The sequence below is a fragment of the Protopterus annectens genome, chromosome 2.part0, assembly GCF_019279795.1.
Source record: "Protopterus annectens isolate FY-2018-M chromosome 2.part0, PAN1.0, whole genome shotgun sequence".
Taxonomy (NCBI): Eukaryota; Metazoa; Chordata; order Ceratodontiformes; family Protopteridae; genus Protopterus; species Protopterus annectens.
Window position 1 is genome coordinate 739,629,718 of NC_056728.1, and position 21,797 is coordinate 739,651,514.

Below are 21,797 nucleotides of genomic sequence, written 5' to 3' on the forward strand. Positions count from 1 at the left end.
CTGAATGCCTCATTAACATTTGCAATAGGCAACCTCTTTGTGGCACAAAACTAAGGTAGGGCTGTTTCTGAAATGGAAATGGTTACCTTGAGGGGTAAAATGAGTTACCCCTTAATGTAATGTTTCTGAATCCTGTAATGTGTATTTTCTTAAAGATTGAAAATTTGTGACACATTTATGCAAATCTCATTTCATCATCACTATTTCTTCCGATATTCAGGATTCAGTAAAAAAAATGCTGTCAGTGTGTATCAGTTATTGCAGTACAATGCTGCTTAGTGATTAGAATTTACTTTAGATTAACATTTTATAATGAGAGTATTGAGCATCTGTGGACTAAGAGTCAAAGGAGGCTTGTATGTGCATAAGCTGTTTGTTGTTGTGTCTTTCAGCTTTTCCCGGTTAGGGGTCGCCACAGCGAAACTCCAGTCTGCTAATGATTGGCAGTAGATTTTTACGTACCGAGTTGCCAGCTCTGACGTACAACCTTCAACGAAGGTACGCCCATTCATGCATGTCTCCACACAGAAGATGCTTTAGCTGAGAATCGAACAGGACAACGTCTTACTGTGAGGCGACAACGCTACCGCAGCACCACCACACTTAAATCAAACCACTTCTCTAAGTGACACACAATAGAAACTAGTCATGTAATTTTATTTGCTTATTTATTTAGTGATGTTTCAATGCCCAGGTTAGCCCTACTTGGCTGAGTACATTTTCCTAGAAACTGGCCAGAAAACATAAAAATTCACCAAAAAAATAACACAGGTGCTTTAAATATACAACAACTGAAAATATTTGTTAAATGTGACTGGACACAATAAAAGTTAAATGTGACCTAGAGCAGAATAATGAAATGCTGAGATATACTTTCACACACATATATATATATATATATATATATATATATATATATATATATGTACACACACACACACACACACACACACACACACACACACACACACACACACACACACACACACACACATATATAGATAAACAATCATGATATTTACAGCTATTTACATGCAGAAATTATTTGTGCATCCACGTTTAGAAGGTATATATGTGTTTTAGTTCTTTGTTTACAATCCAGCTGGCAAATCCCATTTTTATTGATAGCACATTTGCGCAGGAGTTATATGAACAGCATGACGTATGGTTTTATAGGTGCAGTGTGCTACTGATTGGTGTTCTATTACAAAAGAAATGCAGGAACAAAAAAGGTATCCCACAGCTGTGACTCACTTGAATCTATTGTACGTAAGGGGCTTTGCTGAGATCGCCATAAGGCTGAAGGCAGCTTTCGATCAGAGCATGGTTAAAACATAAGGATGAGTTCATGCTCTATTTTGTAGGTCCTGTGACAGTAATCTGTGTGATAGGAGTAGAAAGTCTTTACCGCAGGGTACGCAAAGCATGACTTGGACACCTATCTCTGTTATTATTATTATTATTATTATTATTATTATTATTATTATTATCATCATCATTTTAATCTCTAAAGGACTCCAAGTTTATGTTTAGCATCCTTGAATGAGATGGCAACATTGTCCTTGAAATAAGGCTGCCAGCACACATTGAAATCAATTATCTGGCAATGCTAGAAGACTGAGATATAACGAAATTTGGTAGCTTGTGAGAGCTACATTTATTAATATTAGTGTTTGCATGACAATTTCACAGGACTAGAATTTGATTTGCTTTATGAAGCCAATGATTAATATGCGTGGTTAACATATAACTGCTTAGAGTACTTACATATTTATTTAATGTTACAACCCATATCTAGGGCATACAGGTATGTCTTAAATGTCTCTTTGTTAGTCGTAAAAGGGAAAGCCAAATGACAGATGTAGAATGTGGCTATAGTAACCTTAGAAAAACAGTCATTATCAGAAATGTTTCATATGACCTAAGTTACACAGTAATAAGGCTGAAGTTCTATAGCACTGACATCATTTATACAAGATAGCTTATGCATTACGGTTTCCACTTCTTCGGTCACTGTCTTGCATTATTACACCTGGGTGTATCTACTCTGTCCCTTTATATGGGCCTGAGATATACTCATAATCTCATATAGTCTTTTATTAGCCCCAGTTACCTCTGTCCTGAATTTGTAATCGAGTGGTTTACTGTAAGATTGTTTGCCTTAACTGATCAACCTTAGACTCAGTACATTAAAAAATATTTAACTGTCTGATATTAATTTCAAAGGATGCATTTTGTATCTGTAATGAGATCTTTTTTTCTAAAATTCTATGTTTTTGTAATTATCTGAGATTTCTAAGCAAGCACCTTCAGAAGGTATATAACCTTTACTCATAGCCTACTTTTTCAACAGTCAGTGTTATATTTTCTATTTCTTTGAATTAGCCTAATGGGGATACATTTTATTTGCAACAATGTATAGCAATAAAATCAGTCTGTGTGGCAGTGATATAAACCTGCAATGTACCAATATTTAGTAACTTGAGAAACCTACATTTACTGAATATAATGTTTTTGTCTTGCTTTCATAATGTCCACGAGTCTTCTTGTAAACATTGCTTCACTAGATGTCCCAAAGGTATGTTCCAAAACAGCAATTTCTGCATTAAATTATACCTAACGCATGCATAATTTCACATGTGAAATCTTGGGTTATATATGGGATTAGTGTCCTGGTCCAATTAACTGAAGGCAACTGTCAGGCACAAAAAACAATCCACAATGCAGAAGACAAGTTAACACAGGATGTGGCAACTTCAGAGTTGGCATGTTCTGGAGTTTAATTTCAGACGAATGTCAGAAAGGTGTATCCAGAAATAAGTGAATCTAATAGGAGAGAGAAATGTAGTAATATGTGGATGCATGTCTAGATGGTTAGATAGCTAGCTAGATAAAATGCATGTTTGATCTATTTGCTTCATATCAATGTGTGATACAGTGTCGGGATCATTTTGTTCCTCCACATTCCTTTAGGCCTCTTATCAGTTAAAATTAGGACATCATCAAAATGTTTACTCTTTAATTTGAATGCTAGTTGGGATATTTTGCAGGCCCCTTAATGTTTATGGACATCAAGCTGATTTTACAGCTCTGTATTTTTAAAGTATAGTCAAAAAATTCACTTATACTAGGCCGATGAGATCAGTAAAAAGACCAAAACATGCATGTCCACAGCCAGTGGGGTTTGACTTTATTGGCCTGAAAGTAGTGATAAAGACTTGAAAAGTAAAAACAAAATGTAGCCATTCAGAACCCATGTAGCTAAAACACTATATGTACTTAAAGGATCATTTGCATTTATCCCATGGGCCTCCATAGCAAGAAGTTTAAGGTATGACACGGTGAAAACTCTAGCGTGGCTGGGATTTTCTTGCAGGTTTTTTTTGTTTTTTTACTGAATGGTTTTCTGTGTGATGCTTTTTATTGGATATGCACAGGCAGAGAGGACAGAGGCAAGAGAATTATTACAGGAGAGTTATGAAGTAAACAGCACTGTAAATGCACACACCACATAGACCCACTGCCATACAAGCAGAAGTAAGTACGAACACAGAAATGAACAAAAGGCATTTACACATAGCTTAACTAGACCACTTGCTCTTTTGTCTACTGTAGTGTGACCATAGAGTTAGTACATATAATTTAGGAGGTGGGGGTCCTGCAAACAATATTTCTTTGCATTTTTTTCTATTGCTTTTGAGTGACAGTTTTCAGAATTTATCTTCTGAAAATTGTGAATTGCATTAATGTGCTCTAATGGGACATAGCTAATCCATTACAGATATTTATCATCTATCTTATGTGCATAACATCATTAATGTTGGCAATTATTAATATTAACTTTAGTAACAGCCAGCGATCTAAAATGTTTAATTTGATTTTTGTTCCTTTAACTCCATTTGGCACCATCCAAGAAATTGTACTAGGTTTAAAACCTTGCACAATTACCGGCATCCATAGCTTACTATCATTAGATTCCCAGTGAGGTTTAATCGCAGGGCTTTAGTGTACATAATACAAATTGTTATTTGACATCTCAAACAATAAATGCAATACTATATTTAAATGCATCACATTATCAGCAGAGAGAGTCAATATCAACAATAAAAGTTTTATTTAGTATATAGTGGGTGTTACACCTTTTATGGACAATGCAGCATTTTTAAATTGTAAAATATACAATTCTAAGTTCATTAGAAAAGTTTGGTTTGATGTAATATAACACTGGTAAAAATTCTATTTCTATCATGCCATAAATAAAATCTGTGTATAACCTGGTCTATAAAAAACAATAAACGTATTCCAATAGTTAACAGGAACCTATGCATAGCACACCCTTCTATTAATTTCCTTTTTTTTGTCATGTTTCTGAGTGTTATCCTTGGAGCGAGAGTGAACCAGGCTTTTGTGATAATAATACAAATGCATCATTATTCAGGAGGATTTTGTCTTCCAGCTGCAAAAAAATGAGCAACAGTCAACACTGTAATATAAGGCATTATTACAGTAAGCAACTGCTGCCATTTCAACATTCAGAGTGCCATTTTATTAGTCATGTGATCTGTTATATTAAGTCATATGATCTGGTTCTCAATAAATTGTATAGCAAAGCTGAACATCTAACAGCACAAAACTTCATGCTTTGCAAATTCAATCAAAATTTTACATTGTGGCAGAAGTAATGTCAGAGTGTAGAATAAGATTATTTATTAAGAAATGCTTTAAGTACACCTTCCAGGAAAACTTTCACTGAAAGGCAATTTACTTTCAGCCTAACCATTGTGGAGCAAATCAGATTGGTTCCTGATTGTGAGTGAAATGGCAAAAAGGCCCAAGAAGGCACAGTGTGCCAAACTAATGTATGTTGCAGAGAAAGAAGTGCATTGAATACATCTGGATTTCTAGAGGATGAGGGAGTGAGTATGTCAATGACAGAAAAAACTTTCAGAATTACTGTAAGCCAAGAAAAATATACTCCACGTGGATAAACTGGCTTATTGAAAAGTACTGATGCTTACGTTACTGAGTTAAAAAAGCTAAGCCAGATTGTGGTGAATTAACATGATTAGGTAGTGAAAATGATAACTGAGTGTGGTATTTAAAATAACCACGTGAGAGGTAGATTGTTTGGAGGAACAGAATTAATGCTGAGTAAAACCAACAGAACACGTATAGAGTGACATGACTTCATCTCAAGTAAAACAGCTAACAGAAGACTTAGAAGGGTCTAAGACTGCACATGAAAATAAAGGAAAGAGCTTGGGCTAAACTTAATAAAAATTAGCCTCACAACAATGGAAAACATGAACATGCTGTCGCTGAAAACCTGTGCGCAAAAGTATGATCATGATCCGAATAGCAGCAATAACTGTAATAAATTATTTTGTAACTAAAACAATGCATGTGGTGGCTCAGACTCATGAAAATTATTGAATTAGGTTTGCAGTAATTAATGAAAGCATGTTCAGTATGTAATAACTTAAAACAAGAGGATCAGTGAGAAGTACGGACGCAGAAACTCAGAATAAAATATGGTGCATGAACTAAACAAGTATTTTTTGAAACCTTTAGACAAAAAGAAAGTAAATTAAATCTTTTTAAGTGCAAATTACTTTTTATTCAGGTTTATAAATCTTAAAAAATACATATCTGATAATTATGAAAAGGATGAGAATCTCAATAATTCAATAAATATGATAAATATTTCTCAGATGTTCAGACCAACACTCTTGGACCATGGTTATCAAAGTTTGCCGATGACTGTAAATTAGGTGTTGTACCTCAGTCTTCCACTGACACTCAGTTGTTCCAGTATGGGTAAGACCATGTAAATAATTGATGCAAGACAATGGTCACAAATTAAATGCGAAAAAAATGTAGCATAGTTCACTTTAGTAAATAAAATATTTTCACATATCATATAGGTGAAACATCCCTCCAATCAGATCCTGTCATATAGCATCTAGGCAATCTTATTGATAATTTCTCATCATTTGACCATCATGTTTCCACAGTACTCCAGAATGCTTTCTATCTGACTCAACTAATTTCCATACGCATCTCCATCAGATCCAAAAAAAGTCTTAATTCCTCTTTACTCGTGTCTTATCATACCCATTATTGAATATAATGCACCTTTTGGCATGTACTTGCCTAAATATGTCACTTAGCTTGAGAGACCTCAGAGATTCACAATTAAAAGGATCACTGACCTTTAAAATCTTAGTTGACAGAACCGATGGGCACCTCTTTCTCTGTGCTCAGTCTGTTATGGACTCTCCAGGAAGATCTGTATCTAATATTTTGGGGCATGAGTGATCCAACTCTCTTTCACTTTGTATTCCTTCACAGTACATATGGCATCTCAAATACCTGGTTAACGGAATTAAACCTTCATCAACAGATAAATGAGACATGTTCAAATGACAGAGACATGTCGTCATGATAGATTAATATCCCAAGATGTCCCACACCCCTGGAATAAACTTCCACTACATGTGAAGCAGAGTAGCATCCTTGCCACCTTCAAGGTAAGCCTAAAAATTGGATGGGGTGGTTAAATTCTCCCACAATCTATTTTCTCTTCTCTTGCCCTCCTTAAGCCAGGAAGAAATTTTTATATGAGTTTTTGGCTATGTTATTACTGGTCTGCAGACTGATTGCCTAGTACTTACACGTGAACCTATGAACCTATACATAAGGTCACAGTGTGGAACACTTCTTTAATTATAAAGAGAAAATAGCTTCTAAAACATAATAAAAATATATGCATCTATTAATATGTCCTAGACTCACTCTTTCAAATGTGTGCCAGACTCTTTCAGATCTTGATTCAAATGAAAAGAGCCATTGGAATTTTCTTTAACCTAGAACTTATATTATCATTTGAAAAGACTGTGAAAGTCAAAACTGTCAGATCAGTCTTAAGCAGACCAGCTGTGTCGACCAATCACATTATGCTGACTGAAGTCTGCATTTGATTATTATTGAAGAGTGCCAGTCAGCATTACTGATAATAGTTAACATTCATTCAATGGCAGCTATCCCTGTTAAGATAAAACCTAGGTTTGAACTAAGCCAATAAGCTGTCTAGGAAGGGAAGATTGACAACTTTTTGTTTTTTTTTTCAAGAAAACAGTAGAAACAAATGCATAAACACCTTAGTGCAGTAATGGCTGTCACACTTGAGTGGAAAGCCAGGTGTTGGTGCAAATGACCTGAGACATACCTCCCTGGACTACATGAAAAGAGACATGGAAGAGCTCTCTGATCATGTAGCCCAGGCAGGTATGACCCTGACCCTGAGTAGCATCCTACCCTCACCAAGAATGATGCCACAGTATAAAGAAAAAATGATCAACTTCAACAATTGGCTAAGTTTCTGGTGTCATTCAAAGGGGATCCAGTATCTGTCTGCCTGGGATGACATGCTCGACAAGCCACATTGCTTTGCAAGAGATGGCTTGCACCTGTCACCCTTAGGCTTTCAAATACTGGCAAAGGCTCTTGCTGCCCCCATAGTGCCTTTTTTAGGCAAGGCTCAAAAGACAAACCCACCACCATAAATAACACAAGTAACCAAAAATTGTAGGTAATGCTACTCAATGCCAGAAGTCTAAACCTCAAAATGCACGCACTCGAGGCACTCCTCAGTATGGAGAACATCGATATCTGTGCAGTAACAGAAACCTGATTTAAGGTTCCAGAGAGCACCCCAGCACTACCAGGCTATAACTCATACCATACCTTTCGGCCATAGAACCCGGACCGAAACACAAAAGGCGGGGGTGTATCCATATTCATCAAGGATACTCACACCTCCAGGTTAGTGACACAGCACGATGCATTAGAAATCATTCAAGTGCAACTAACAACGGGCAAAACTGCAATCCAAATTGTAGCTTGCTACAGATCACCCGCCATGACCCAGGAACCCCATTCTGCATTTCTGGAGACATTGGGAAATATGAAGGTCCTACCAAACACCCAAATACTGGGTGATTTCAACTACTCAAACATTAACTGGGAGAACTACTCAAGTACTAACTCCCTTGCCCAACGCTTCTTAAAATTTATAAACTCAAATGCCCTGGATCAATTGGTCAACACCTCCACCAGAGGGAACAACATATTGGACCTGGTCATCACCAACGTGGGCGACCGGTGTTCCACATCTGATGTCAATCCCTCACTGGTTAGGTCAGACCATAGACTAATCACTCTGGATATTCACATTCTGCACCCAACCCCAATCAAGGAAACCACCATGAAAAACTTTTCAAAAGCAAACTTCACGTTGCTTAAGACTGAGGTGGAAAGGTTCACAGCCCCCACGCCAATGGACAATGCTGTCTAAGCTGCTGAAACTTATACAAAGGCACTCTATGATCATCTGCAGGAATGCATGGAACATGCTATCCCAAGTAAAACCAAGACTCACTCCTCCAAGAAAAGGAAACCAGTCTGGTGGACCCCTGCCATAAACAGGCTCTACAATAGAAGGAGGAAACTAGTACAGATAAGAGCAAAATCCCTAGAAGGAAAGACATCCCTGATCAGTATCAGCAAGAAACTACGATCCCTCATTAAATCATCTAAGGCTAACTTTGAAAGAAAAATTGCCAAGGACTCCAAAGATAACCACAAAGCATTCTTTAGCTATGTCAAGAACCTAAGTGGAAACTCTCAGATCTGCTCTGAGTTGGTGCAGAATGGCACAAAATACACTGAACTGACTGATATTGCCAACATTTTGGCAGACAGGTTCAATGCAAACTTCGCACCCCTCTCACCCCCTAAAGGGCCCATAACCATACCAGAAGAACGTAAGGCCCCAGCAATCACCGACACACAGATTAAAACAGCCCTATCCAATGCCAAAAACACAGTCTCAATGGGACTGGACGGTGTCCCAGGCTGTGTCTACAAGAGCTCCAAAATGAACTAACCCCTCACCTAAACACACTGTTCAAACTTAGCCTTTCTACAGGCTACATACCCACAAAGTGGTGCACAGCAACAGTTATCCCACTCCACAAAGGTGGCACCACAATGGACTCCGGGATCTATCGCCCTATAAGCCTGACTAACCTGGTCTACAAGGCTATGGAGCGCATCATCATGGAACTCATTAACAGAGATATTGGGAACCTCCAAACTTTGGACGCCACCCAGTTTGGCTTTGTTAAGGGCAGATCATGCCTCCTAAACCTGGTGGACTTCTTTGAGAAAGTTACCGAGGCATTAGATGAGGGTAAGGAGGTCCACACAGCCTACCTAGACCTCGCAAAGGCTTTCAACACCATTCCCCATTCTGGTATTATAGGCAAACTCACCAACCTGAACATTAACCCCTATGTCACGAGATGGGTTGCAAATTGTCTCACGGACAGAACCCACACGGTGAGAGTTGCAGAATCTAGGTCTGACTCTAAACCGGTTACAAGTGGCATCCCCCAGGGCTCAGTCCTAGGATCCCTCCTGTTCAGTATATACTTCTCAGAGGTACAAGCAAGCACAGGAGGACTTTGGCTGACCAAGTTTGCAGACGACTGCAAACTAAGGGCCATAACTGATTCTCCGGCTGATACAGACACCCTCCAGAAGGATCTCACTGAGACGGATACCTGGTGTCAAAATCATAGCCTCAAGCTGAATGCCATAAAGTGCATAGTCATCCCTTTTGGAAAAAACAAAGTACACACAAACTACCACATAGGTGATAGTCCCCTAAATACAGAAAAAGTAATAAGGGATCTGGGGACCCAAGTAGATAGCAATCTCTCCTTTGATAATCATATTGCCAAGGTGGTTAGAAAATCCTCTACGTGGCCTATCTAATCTCAAAAAGGTTCTCATCTAGAACAAAGGAGGTTATTGTGCCTCTCTACTCATCACTTATTAGACCCATTATAGAATACAATACCCCATTTGGGATGTACCTTACAAGACACCTGCAACAGCTGGAAAGACTACAAAAGTACCTCATCAAGAGGATTACTGGCCTCAAGCTGATGACCTATGCAGCCCGACTAAAGAAACTCCAGCTGTACTTGGATGCATACCGCTTACTCAGAGGTGATCTCTGCTTGACATACAAGGCCATGTCCAACCCAGAATTGATGGATATGCTCCACCTAAAAAAAAAAAAAAAATCCCTGAGAGCCACATGCTCTAGGGATATAAACCTTACCACAACGATAAATAGGACATGCTGGAGGGATATGTTCCTGACCCAGAGATTCCCCATGCTTTGGAACAAGATTCCAATATACATCAGGCAGAGTCCCTCACTAGCACTCTTCAAGAAAAATCTTGACGGGTGGATAGGAAACAGAAAATTTACCCCGGGGATCACTGCAGTGGCTCTGCTGGACAGAGGTGCAGGGAACTAATCTAAGGGGGTGGCGAAAGCCAACACACTCTGGCTAGGCTTATAAATGCCCTTGGGCAGATAGCCTAGTACTTACCTATGAACCTTTGAACCTATGAACTCTATAAATGTGGTACAGCTATGGGAACCAGTGAACAGCCATACATCATGAAATCAATCTTACATTCATGCATAGCCAAGACCTTATGATTATTACCACATTTGTTCTATCATATCAGACAAAGTAATATAGAAGATGAATTGGAAATCACAGACTAAATGTTAAGGGGGAACTGTCCCAGGAGCTGCTTTAGCTGGTATACAAGTAAGCTATGGAAATGACGACTGCCCAAAAACATGTGGTAGGCAAACTGTCAACCCTAAACTGCCCTCAGGTGTATATATGTGTTAAGGAGGAAACATCTGGCAACTTACTTTCATTCCCTCCTTGTCTATTGAACTGAGTAAATGATGCCTGTTCACAGGGTCACTGCATAGCTATACCTTGTAGGCATGGATGCCTGGATGTCTTGCAGACTAATACTTACAACTGGGTTGCTGTGTTTATAAATACTGGTATGTTAGAGCTAAAACATGGGAATGAACCTTTTAAGAGGAGCAGGGAAAGTAGATAAAATGGCAATTACAAAGGCAAAAAGAATTTAAAATTGAAAGAAAAAGATACACTGATGATACTTATAAATCAGATTACAGGTAAACATATAAATTTACTTAAATGTTTCTTATACTAAATGCATATCAAAATGTTATTGATCAAATTTGCTAGATCTTAGAGAGATGTTTGGAATTCTCTGTGAATCTGCTTTTGCAAATCCGACAACTCTGCTGTTTGATTTTTCTGAGCTTTGAGATGCTTGCAGCTGAGGTGCTTTCATTTTTTTCCTGGTTTTTGCTAACAACAAATGTTATTTGACTGACATGTTCCTTCTTTTTAGTGGTAGCATTGAACTGCCCCCTCCCCAGGATGCTGAAAGCCATGAAAGAGTACATGAAATGTGTAAAATTGTAAGTAGTGGGGAACAACAGAGATCAATGTTGGGCCCTCTGCTGTTTGGCATTCATTTTGCAGACATCCAAGCCAATATCCCACTAATGTGGTTTGCCAAGTATGCTGGGCACTGTTGTCTACTCATCTACTGATACTAAACAACTACAGCAACAGCTGGGATATGCACATACCTGGTGTATTGAAAACATGTTCAAGCTAAATGCAAAAAAATGTAGTGGAGTAGCATTCTGCAAAAAAGCTGCTCCAACTTCATATGCTATAAATGGTACTCCTTTTCAGACAATTATGGTCATATGAGATATGGCTACTTACCTGGACAACACTCTCTGAATTGATCACCCATGTTTCCACCATAGTGAGGAATGCCTTCTATTTTGACCAGTTAATTTCCAAGGAAATATTCTCAAGAGCTAAAGAAGTCAACCTAGAACAGTATTTTTCCCTTATGAGATCCACCACTAAATGCATTGCACCCTTTGGTATATATAAATCCAAGTATATTACTCAACTGGAAAGGCCCGCAAAGGTTTCTGAACAAGATAGTTAAAGACCTTAAATCTTTCAACTATCTCAGTAGATTAGCAAAACTCTCATTATACTCAGTAGCCAACCTTTGACTTAGAGATTACCTCTGTCTTGCCTTTCAAGCTATGAATGACCCGGTCCTATATTTGCATACCCAGTGGCTCCATAAACATTCACAGCAGAGGCCTAACTCTACACTAACAAATAAATAAGTCATGCTTAAGAGATAAGGGCCCGACTGAACATATTCCTAGCCTATGGAATAAATTATCCCTCCAGGTCAAACAAAATACTATGGCTATCTTTATGGTTAGTCTTAATGGTTACATGGGCAGACACAAATTCACACCAGAGTTATTATGTATAGCCCTTCCTGATTTGGGAGCTCAGCATTATTAGGTACTTGAAAAGAGTGTCAGAAACTTTTAAGTGAATCTACTTAAAGGCTTGCCAACTTTTGGTCCCCATGATCATTTGTCTAGAATTGTTCTTATCTTTCTATGTTCCAAAACTTGAACTTTGAGAAACTGGAGCATGCCTTAATGTGTTTAAATAGGGCATTGGACTACTGTTTCCTTCTGATTGCATATAGATGTTTGCAGAGTGTACTGATTATTTTTCTGTATGTTGTGCTCACAAAATATGGGACCACTAAAAGCATTCTTCTATGTACAAAAACATCACTGCTTTGGTAGTTACTTCTTGAGCTGAGGGGGTATATTATTTGTTTGTGTTGTAGAAAATTGGTATTTTCCACTAATGTAATCACAGTCTGCACAACAGCCATATAAGTGTGTTCACAGGTTCATACTAGGCTATTGCTCCAGTGAGCTATTTGTAGTCTAGCCAACAATCCCACCAATTTATCAAAGCATGAATTAATACCAGACCCTGACTTTGTTTTTGACCCTTTCCATAAGGGCTGGAGAGGCTAGACTGGAGATGTACTTAGTATTGTATATCTATCCATTTAGGCTATGCTTATAAAGGATCACAGAGCTACTATGGTTTACTTCTGGCGGGTGGTCATCATCATCGTCGTCAACCCGCCTTTTCTCATTGTTTACATCTTTCTCAAGCCAATGGCATTCTCCTACCTTCTTCAGTGGCCATGTTTGACTGTTGCAGGTCTTCTCCCACACAGTCCATCCATTTCTTTGTTGGATACCTTCATTTTATCTTGCCTTCTTTCACAGATCTTCTTCAGTAGATTGTTTTCTGCATTTCTGCATGTGCCTGGACCACCATAGTCTGTTTTATTATATCTTGTCTGCAATTGGAGCTACTTTGGTTTCTGCTCTGATGTCCTCAGTTCTTCATCTCTCCCACAGTGTGTATCTTGCCAACTGTCACCTCCATCATCTCTAGCTTCCATATCTGCTCTGCCTTTACTGTCCAGGTTTCTGTACCATGTAGTAACACTGGTCACACCACTGTTTTATACACCTTCCTTTTCAGTTTGTTTAGCATTCTTCTGTCATCACACACTACCCTTGACACTCTGTGATGGCTGGCTGCAGCCTCTCTGATTCTAGGTTTGATCTCCACATTCACACTTCCCTTCTCCTCAATCATCCTTCCCAAATACTTGAAACTATTAACCTATTCCACTACTTTCCCTTTTATTTCAGTTGTCAGCCTCTAATTTCCCCATTGTCTGTCATGACAACTGTCTTGTCTGTACTCAGTTTCATCCTATGTGACTTCAGTTTTACATTCCTAGTGTCCACTTGCAGTGCCATATTGTCTGCATACAGCAGCTTTATTGCTATTTTCTGTCTGATCTGTTTGCTAATGCAGTTTATCACCAGTATGAACAGTAGTGGGCTCAGAGCTGAACCCTAATGCACACCCACTCCTACTGGGAGTCTGGGAACCTTTCTTTGAGTCTGAACACTGTTTGTACTTGTGTCATTGGGTCCCTGTATATAACCTATACTAATTCGACAATTGTTTCGGGGGCATCAAACAATCAAAGGCTTCCCAAATCAGTTTTCTTGGGGCTTTGCTATATGAGTTCTCCTAGTCTAAAAATGCCAGTTGAACTCTTTCCTTACCTGTAGCTTTCCTCACCTCTCTGTTTCACTACAAACATGGGGTCAATTGTGCTGCAGCCTGGTCTAAATCCAAAATGCTCATGTCCCCTCTTACTTTCTATTTCTATGCTTATTCATTAATTAATCACTTTCACTTATATGCAATGTGACAGCAGTTTGATAGCTCTTCTTCTTCTTCTTTCACCTGTCCGCTCATGATTGTCAGTAGAGTTTTGCGGTGTCAAGTTGCCAGGCCAGCACCCAACCTGCCACAGAAGGCACACACACACATGCACTCACTCCTAGAGTGTCCAATCCACCTACAGCATGTCTTTGGGAGGAACTGGAGCACCTGGAGGAAACTCACATGACCACAGGGAGGACATACAGACTCCACACAGAAGGCACCCCAGCCAAGGATGAAACCAGAGAACCTCTTGCTGTGAGGTGACAACGCTAACCACTACACCATCGTGGCCGCCCATAGGAGTTTGATATCTCTATACTGCACAAAGTTATGAATGTCCCCTTTATTCTTGTACACTGGTACTAGAATGTTTATTTGCCAGTTATCTGGGATATACCTTTCTCTCCATACTGCTGTGAGTACTCTCTGGCACCATTTTTTCCCTAATTCACATAACGTCTTGATGTATCTGCCGTGAGCTCATCTGAGCCTGCTGCTTTCCCCGACTTCATTTTCCTCAGTGCTGTTCTTACTTCTGCTAGGATGGATTTTTCTTCCTGTTTTATCATAAGATGTGTCTAGGACACTACAACTTTTGTGGAGTTTTCTTCATTCAGAAACTACTGGAAGTAATCCTTCTATCTGTCTTTGACGTCCTGAGGAGTGGTGTACAGGTTGTTGCCGGCATCTCTTATGAGGGGTGTCTAATGACTGTCATCTTTACCTTTCTATCTTTGCCTTGTAACCTGACAAGGTTTTTGTGCCATCTTCTAAGTTACTTTTCAGATGCTGGTAGAGTGTCTCTGATGTATTGTTCTTTGTTATTGCAACTGCTCTCTTAGCTTCTTTAATAGCCAGCCAGTATTGCTTTTTAGCCTGGACTGTCTTTTCCATCTTCCACTTTTTCCTTCTTCAAAGTCTACGTTCCTCCCCCAGCCTTCCTTATGTACCTTATTTCCATAAGTGACTTGGCTGCATAGCTGTTCTATAGTCCTTATACATGCTGTTTTGAGGTACTGCCATTCTTCCTCAATTCCACTTATTTCCTCCTCTTATTGAGGTGTTAGAGCACTGAGTATGTGTATGAATTCTTGTGTTTCATACCAATCAACTTCCAGGTCTTCAGCCTAGTCTTTGTTGACCTTAGAACCTTCTCTGACTACTGCTTGCAGCTGATTGCGGCAGCCAGTGGTGTATGTTGTGAGCTGTTTCACTGGGGATGACTGCAATCTCTGACTCTATCCCAATGCCCTTTCCTTACTAGGAGAAAGGTTTCTCTTGTAGACGATCTTGTAACTGTCTCTCTTGCTGAACCATGTTCTCGCCATAATCAAACCATTTGCCAGACAGAAGTCTAGAATACTCTATCCTCTTTTATTCCTGTTGCCCAACCTATGTAGTCCCAGGCAGTCCCCATATCATGTTCTGTCTCTCCTAGTATCAACACTCAAGTCCTCCATTATTAGTAACCAAGTCATGCTGTCCTGCATTATATAGTTGGTCCTGCAGCTACTGCTTGAATGTACTCTTTTACTCATTATCACAATTCTACTGTGAAACATAGGCAAGGATTATGGACACTGTGATATCTTTGTACTGGAGCCTGATTGCTATGAATCAATCACTAATTCTGATGATGTCCCTCACTGTCTTCTGAAGAGTCTCCCTCAACAGAATTCCTGTAGCATTTCTAGTCTGACCTCCCCTTGACTCAGGATCCCAAGCCAAGTGGCTTTACTGCACTGCCCTTCCATCTTGTCTCCTGGATACACAGGATATCTATCTTCCTCCTTACCATCATGTCATCCACTTCCAAGCTGAGTTCTGTCAGGGGACCAATATTAAGTGTAACAATCATAAGTTCATTTTGGCAAGTTGATTGGTTTTACAGCCAGCTTTCATTCAAAAAAGCTAGTCAAGGACCTAAGCTGGGCAACTGGACACCAGCCAGCCAACCAGCTCCTCAAAGAGGAGTATTTTCCATAAAAGAGGTATCCTCTGTGAAGGATATCTTTCCCACTAGCATGTCTTAATTATGTTTTGGTGGTGGCTTGGGTATCTTGAGCAGGGTGTATTAGTTTTCTGGACATGTAGCAGGCTATATAGGACTGAATATTTTGAGGCTGTATAGACAAGCCAGAGATCTGAATGATCAGTTGGAAACAGAAAAGATTGAGAGCATTTTAAAGCAGTCATCGTAACACAAGGAAAACATGCCCTGCTTTTTTAATAAGGATTCCTACAGTCTCTTGAGAAGAGTCATATGCATTATATTCTAGCATTATTCTGATAAGGGTGGAGTAGAAGGGGACAATGACTTCATTTGATTTAGAAGGTATATCCCTAGTGATTAGTCTGGCTATATAAAAGGATTTCGTAATAACAGTGGTCATATGGTAGTCAAAGGATGCTTCGTTGTCAGTGAAGGTGCCTGAATCCATAATGGCCAAGTTGATTATTAAGGTGTTATCAGCAATGAGATAGGAACAGAGGTGTCTAGATTTATCAAAAGATACAATGCTGCATTTTTTAAAATGCTTTTTATTGAAACTGGCTTTATGGTTTTGTCTCTCTGTGGTTCTGTCACACTCCTCGATGCACTGAGCACTCATTGCTGACTTCCCACCATTTTTATTTTTTACGTAAAAATATAAGTAAAAATAATTTGTTTTTAATAGTGTGTTTTATTCAGTCACTCTAAAAAGTGAAAAATAAGGAAGAAGAGTGGACAAGAAACACAGACAAGCTGATTTCAGAAAACCATTCAGGGTTGGTTTTCCTGATTCCGGTAATGAGGTACCAGGCAAACCCAACATTGAATGCCTTTCTGAAACCAGCTTGTCTGTGTTTCTTTTGGAAAGTTTTCACTCTTCTTCCTGATTTTTTTCTTTTTAGAGCGACTGAATAAAAAGCATTCTTTATTAAAAAAAATCTATGTTTTACTTATATTTTTTAGCATTTAGTTTGAGGCCATGGCCTAAGCACCATTTGTTGTCATGAATTAGACCCTCCTGAAGAATACACAAATTATCTGGAATATTTATAACAGCTCTGAGTGCCAGAAAACCAGAATCTCAAAGAAGTAGATACCAAACAGGGATAGTCCCAGGAGTGATGTCTCAGGGACATTGCTGGTAACAACACTTTTATTTGAGAGTGTACCTGAAATACCAACAGATGGGGTTCTGTTATTGATCCACTTTGCTATACAATGACTAATGTAGGGGTTTATGTTTAATTGGATTAGCTTATCAATAATGTCTGAGTGTGGAATAGTATCAAAGGCTTTGGTATGCTGTGGCAACTAATTTATATGAGTTTAATGCCTTAGGGACTTGTTTAAAAAGTCCATCAGGTTCAAGAGGTAGGATCTGCCTTTATTCAAACCCAGACTGGTTATAACCCAGGTTTAAAGGCTCCCTATGTCTTTGTTTCTGAGGTCCATAATGATGCACTATAGATAAGACTGGCAAGACCGTTAGGTCTGCAGCTGCCCAAGTCAGTTGTTGGTCTCCTTTTGTGAAGTGGGATGAGGTTAGCAAATCTCCATACTTCTGGCATGAATTCAGTAGAGAAGCTGAGATTGTAGCAATAAGGAGTCAGAGAGACAACTTTTGGTGCTGACAAGAAGTCAACTTGGCACATTGTCAAGGCCTATAGAACTAGCCTTGGAGTGAGTACTTAGGATTTGCTCAGAGGTGATCTGGGTGTGTGGGATAGGCATGTTAATCTGTTGTGAGTAATTTGGGGGAGATGGGGACTAAAGTTTTTACTGAACTTCTCTGATAATATTTTGGCAATATCCTCAGGGATGAAGTATGTGATGTTATTTTGTATTACCTTAGAGCATTACCAGTTATTATTTCTTAGGTCCTGACATAGCTGAAAAAGGCTTTATAAATATTCTTAGCATGGGTGGTGAGTCACAATTCATACTTGCTCTTGGAGGATTTGATTTTATTTCCAAGTAAATTGTTGATTATTTTGATCTCTTTTTATAGCATGTGCTGTGTTAAATTGTTTATTGATTTTGGGATTCCATCAAATGGGTTTGTTCTTAAACTAGGCTCTTTATTTTATGTCTTATGGAGACTGAGACCTCAATGATAGTTTGGAGGTGGGAGCATACCTCTCAATCTCTTAATACAAGAAATCTGGACAAAGACTGACAAAATGTAGCACAATTTGTTTTAACATACATATTCTGAAAGATTTGAAGTCTGACAATCAAATGTATGTCATTATTTAGTGACTTCAGTCCTCAGATCATCAAAACTCTGGACATTCTGCAAAAATCTGTACAGTTGAGAGGTATGGGTGGAAGTAGATTCTTCCTGTTAAAATTGCAGCATGTGAAACAAGGTCATCTAGTGATGATGGTGTTTGGATTTTATCAGGTCATCAGTTAGTTGAAGTAGATTTGCATTGCAGTAGACTCTGTAGATGGAAAGCTTTTGAGGTGACTCAGGTTTTACATCCACCTGCATGATAGATGGATTTGATTAGAGATTTGGTAACTGCGAGCTCTGAGCATAAGGCCTAGATGGTCCAATGAATTTTAATGAAACCTAGGAATCTCTGTGCATACTTGTTTGTGGTGATGTAGATTCCCTAATTAATGGAGGTTTTGTTTGAAATCACCCAACAGGTTAGTGTTTGATTATGTGGTGTTTGATTCTGTGGTGAGGGATGTCAGTTTGTTAAGATATGCCTCATGGTCTTCTGGTGTCATAGAAGAGCTAAAGTAGTTGGCAATTATATGTCAGTAGGTTTTATTTATAATAAGAGGAATGTGTGTGGAGGGGGTTCTGTGTCACTGTCCAGCATTATGAATCTGAAGATTAAATAGTTTCTTAGGAATAAAGATACTCTCCTTTCTGCCACAACATCCAATCTGACATTGGGTCTGAAAGAGTGGTAGACACTAAAACCCTGTACTGCGGGGGTACTTTCACTGTTCTGAAACAATGTTTCAGTGACTATCCATATATCAATATTTTTCAGATTTAGGAATGCATGTAAAAATTACAACTCTTTTTTTAGGCTTCTAGCATTGAACAGTACTACTTGTATATTATTTTGTTTGTGGTTGGCTATGTGGACAATTTGAGGAGACTGACCTAGCTTAAAAAAGCACTAAGGGGAAGCAAAAGTCTTAGCAAATATTTGGAAGACATGAGAAGATAGATGCAGATCTAGCAAAGTAGCCAAGGTTGTCAACCATCTCATCCCAGGCTATATATATATATATATATATATATATATATATATATCTTTAGAATGACACCAGTAGTTAAGCCAATAATTAAAATCAATTATCCATTTTCTGTAGTGCAGCTTCATTCTTGGTGACTGTAGGATACTGCTCAGTACCTGTTTTTCTCCATTCTCTGTTTCCAGATGTATATTCCAAGAGCTCCATCACATCCTCTTCATATGATCCACGGAGGTATATCTCAAGTCATTTACTTCCATGTGCGCAATGATCAGATCATATGTGTAGCTAGGTTGAAGGAACCTGAGGGCTTTAGTAATGTTAAATATCCTGGCACCTGAGAGGTAATTAACATTACCCTGTCTTTGCTCAGCCTGGTGACTGGAGCATCTGTGACTCTAACTATGGAGTCACTGATAACCACGTCATTACCTTATGAACTAGCTTGGTCTTGCTGCCTCAAGGGCTTCTGCATGCTGCTTATGTGACCCCCCCCCTCATTAATGCCTGTATTTCCTATAATATCAGAGCAAGCTGTATGCTCGATATGAGCTGTTGATATTGGGTTCCATGCAGGAGGTAGATCTGATGGTTTACACTGATGCCTTGTCTTTGGAGTACTAGGAGGCTTTGGTAATGATTTTATTTTAATTTTCTCAGCATAAGACAGCTTAACGTATATAATCTGTGGATATTGCATAGGTGTGGGTAGGGGTATGATACTGTTAAACTCACTGCATGTAGCTGTCTGAGAGAGAAGTGCTTCCAGTTAAGTATTTATAAATAACTGGAATATATAGGAACTTTATATATATAAAGTAAATAGTGTGGGAAGAAATAGCCAGGGAATTGTTATGGCTAGGCTTGTATAGGCCCTAGGGCTGATAGCCTAGTACCAACCTATGAACCTATGAAGCTATCCCTCCTACAGATAAGAGTCCTTTGAGTTTAGTACGAGTTTATTATCAATGAGCACAAGGCAGTACACACACTGCTTCAAGATTCCTTCTATTATAATGCTGGCAGTAGAGTTAAGTCTGTATGTTGACTTCCCCATGGTAACCAACGTAGCTAGATTTAAAGTAAATGAGGTTGTAGAGGGGGCTGAGGAAATACTTCAGTGATGGAAGTAGTTGGGTGGTTTTATGTTTAACATAAGCCCACCCAGCTCAGTGTAACTGGTATTCAAGGCTGCTCAGATCAGCAGAGCAAAGAGGAAGCCCACCTAAACAGTTGAAACAAATCAGAAATGGATAAGTAACTCACCAATGTTATAAGAAAATACCCTTTCTATAGGATAAGAAGAGAAAATTTTACTTGCGCATACTACCCATTATGGAAATACCATGACTGTGGTATGGCATTGTGATAACTCCATGCAGTAAATACAACAGAAAAAAAAAACTAGGTGAAATCTGAAGCCCAAGTGCTCAAAACCATCCAAGATCTTTAGCAATTAGTCTTACTTTCACTTAGATCAAGTCACAATTGAGTATAAGATTGCTTCCAACCTTGCAAGGCTGTATTAGTTGAAAACTACTAAAATTATATAAAAAATGCAGGCAATGTAAATACAACTCAAAATACCTAAACAATATAAAATAGTAATAGCCACACAGAAACAGTTGAAAACAACTAGGATAGCTAGGCAACTTAAATGCATGCAAATAAAAGTAATTTCCTTGCTTTTTTTCCTCTTGTTTCAGATGCAGCAGCTAGTTAAATGGAGAGAGGCATGTGGCTTTACTCTCTGTAGTCTATTTAGGAAGGCAAAGGCTGAAGTGGGCCTCACACAGAAAATACAATAGAAGAAAACCAAAGAACCAATGAAAACTAGATGATAAAGCCCAAGTGCTCTAAACCACCCAGGACCTGTATCAGTTAGTCTCTCACCTAAATTAAATCACAACCGATTCTATGATGGCGTCCATCCTTGGTCTAGCAGATTTTCTCAATGGAACAAAACAATATTTAACAAAACAGAACCACTCAAAATGACTGAAGTGCAACCAGCAATATCAGGCAAGGCAGCACTAGCTGACAATAACTAAGATTACAACAAAATGTACAAGCAATGCAAACAGTTCAAAATGACCGATAATAAATAATAATAATAATAATAATAAAATAGTACAACATAATAGTAACAAGTAATGTAGGAACAGTTCAAAATGGCTAAAATAGCTAAGCAACTTAAGTGTAGACAAAGAAAAAATACTTTCCAGGTCTTGTGTTCTTGATTTATACTGGTCGGAGTTTGAATCTTGGAGACCCCCATGTTCTTGACAGTTTCTTATGTTTTTACTTTTATTGTTGGTGAATTCTAGCTTGTTTCCAAGGGTGCTGTGAACAGCCTTGTTGTTCTGGAAGGCATTTCAGTTGGAGTTCAGAATGTTTTTAATTCCTTAGGAGTCTAGTCTCTCAGCAATGGT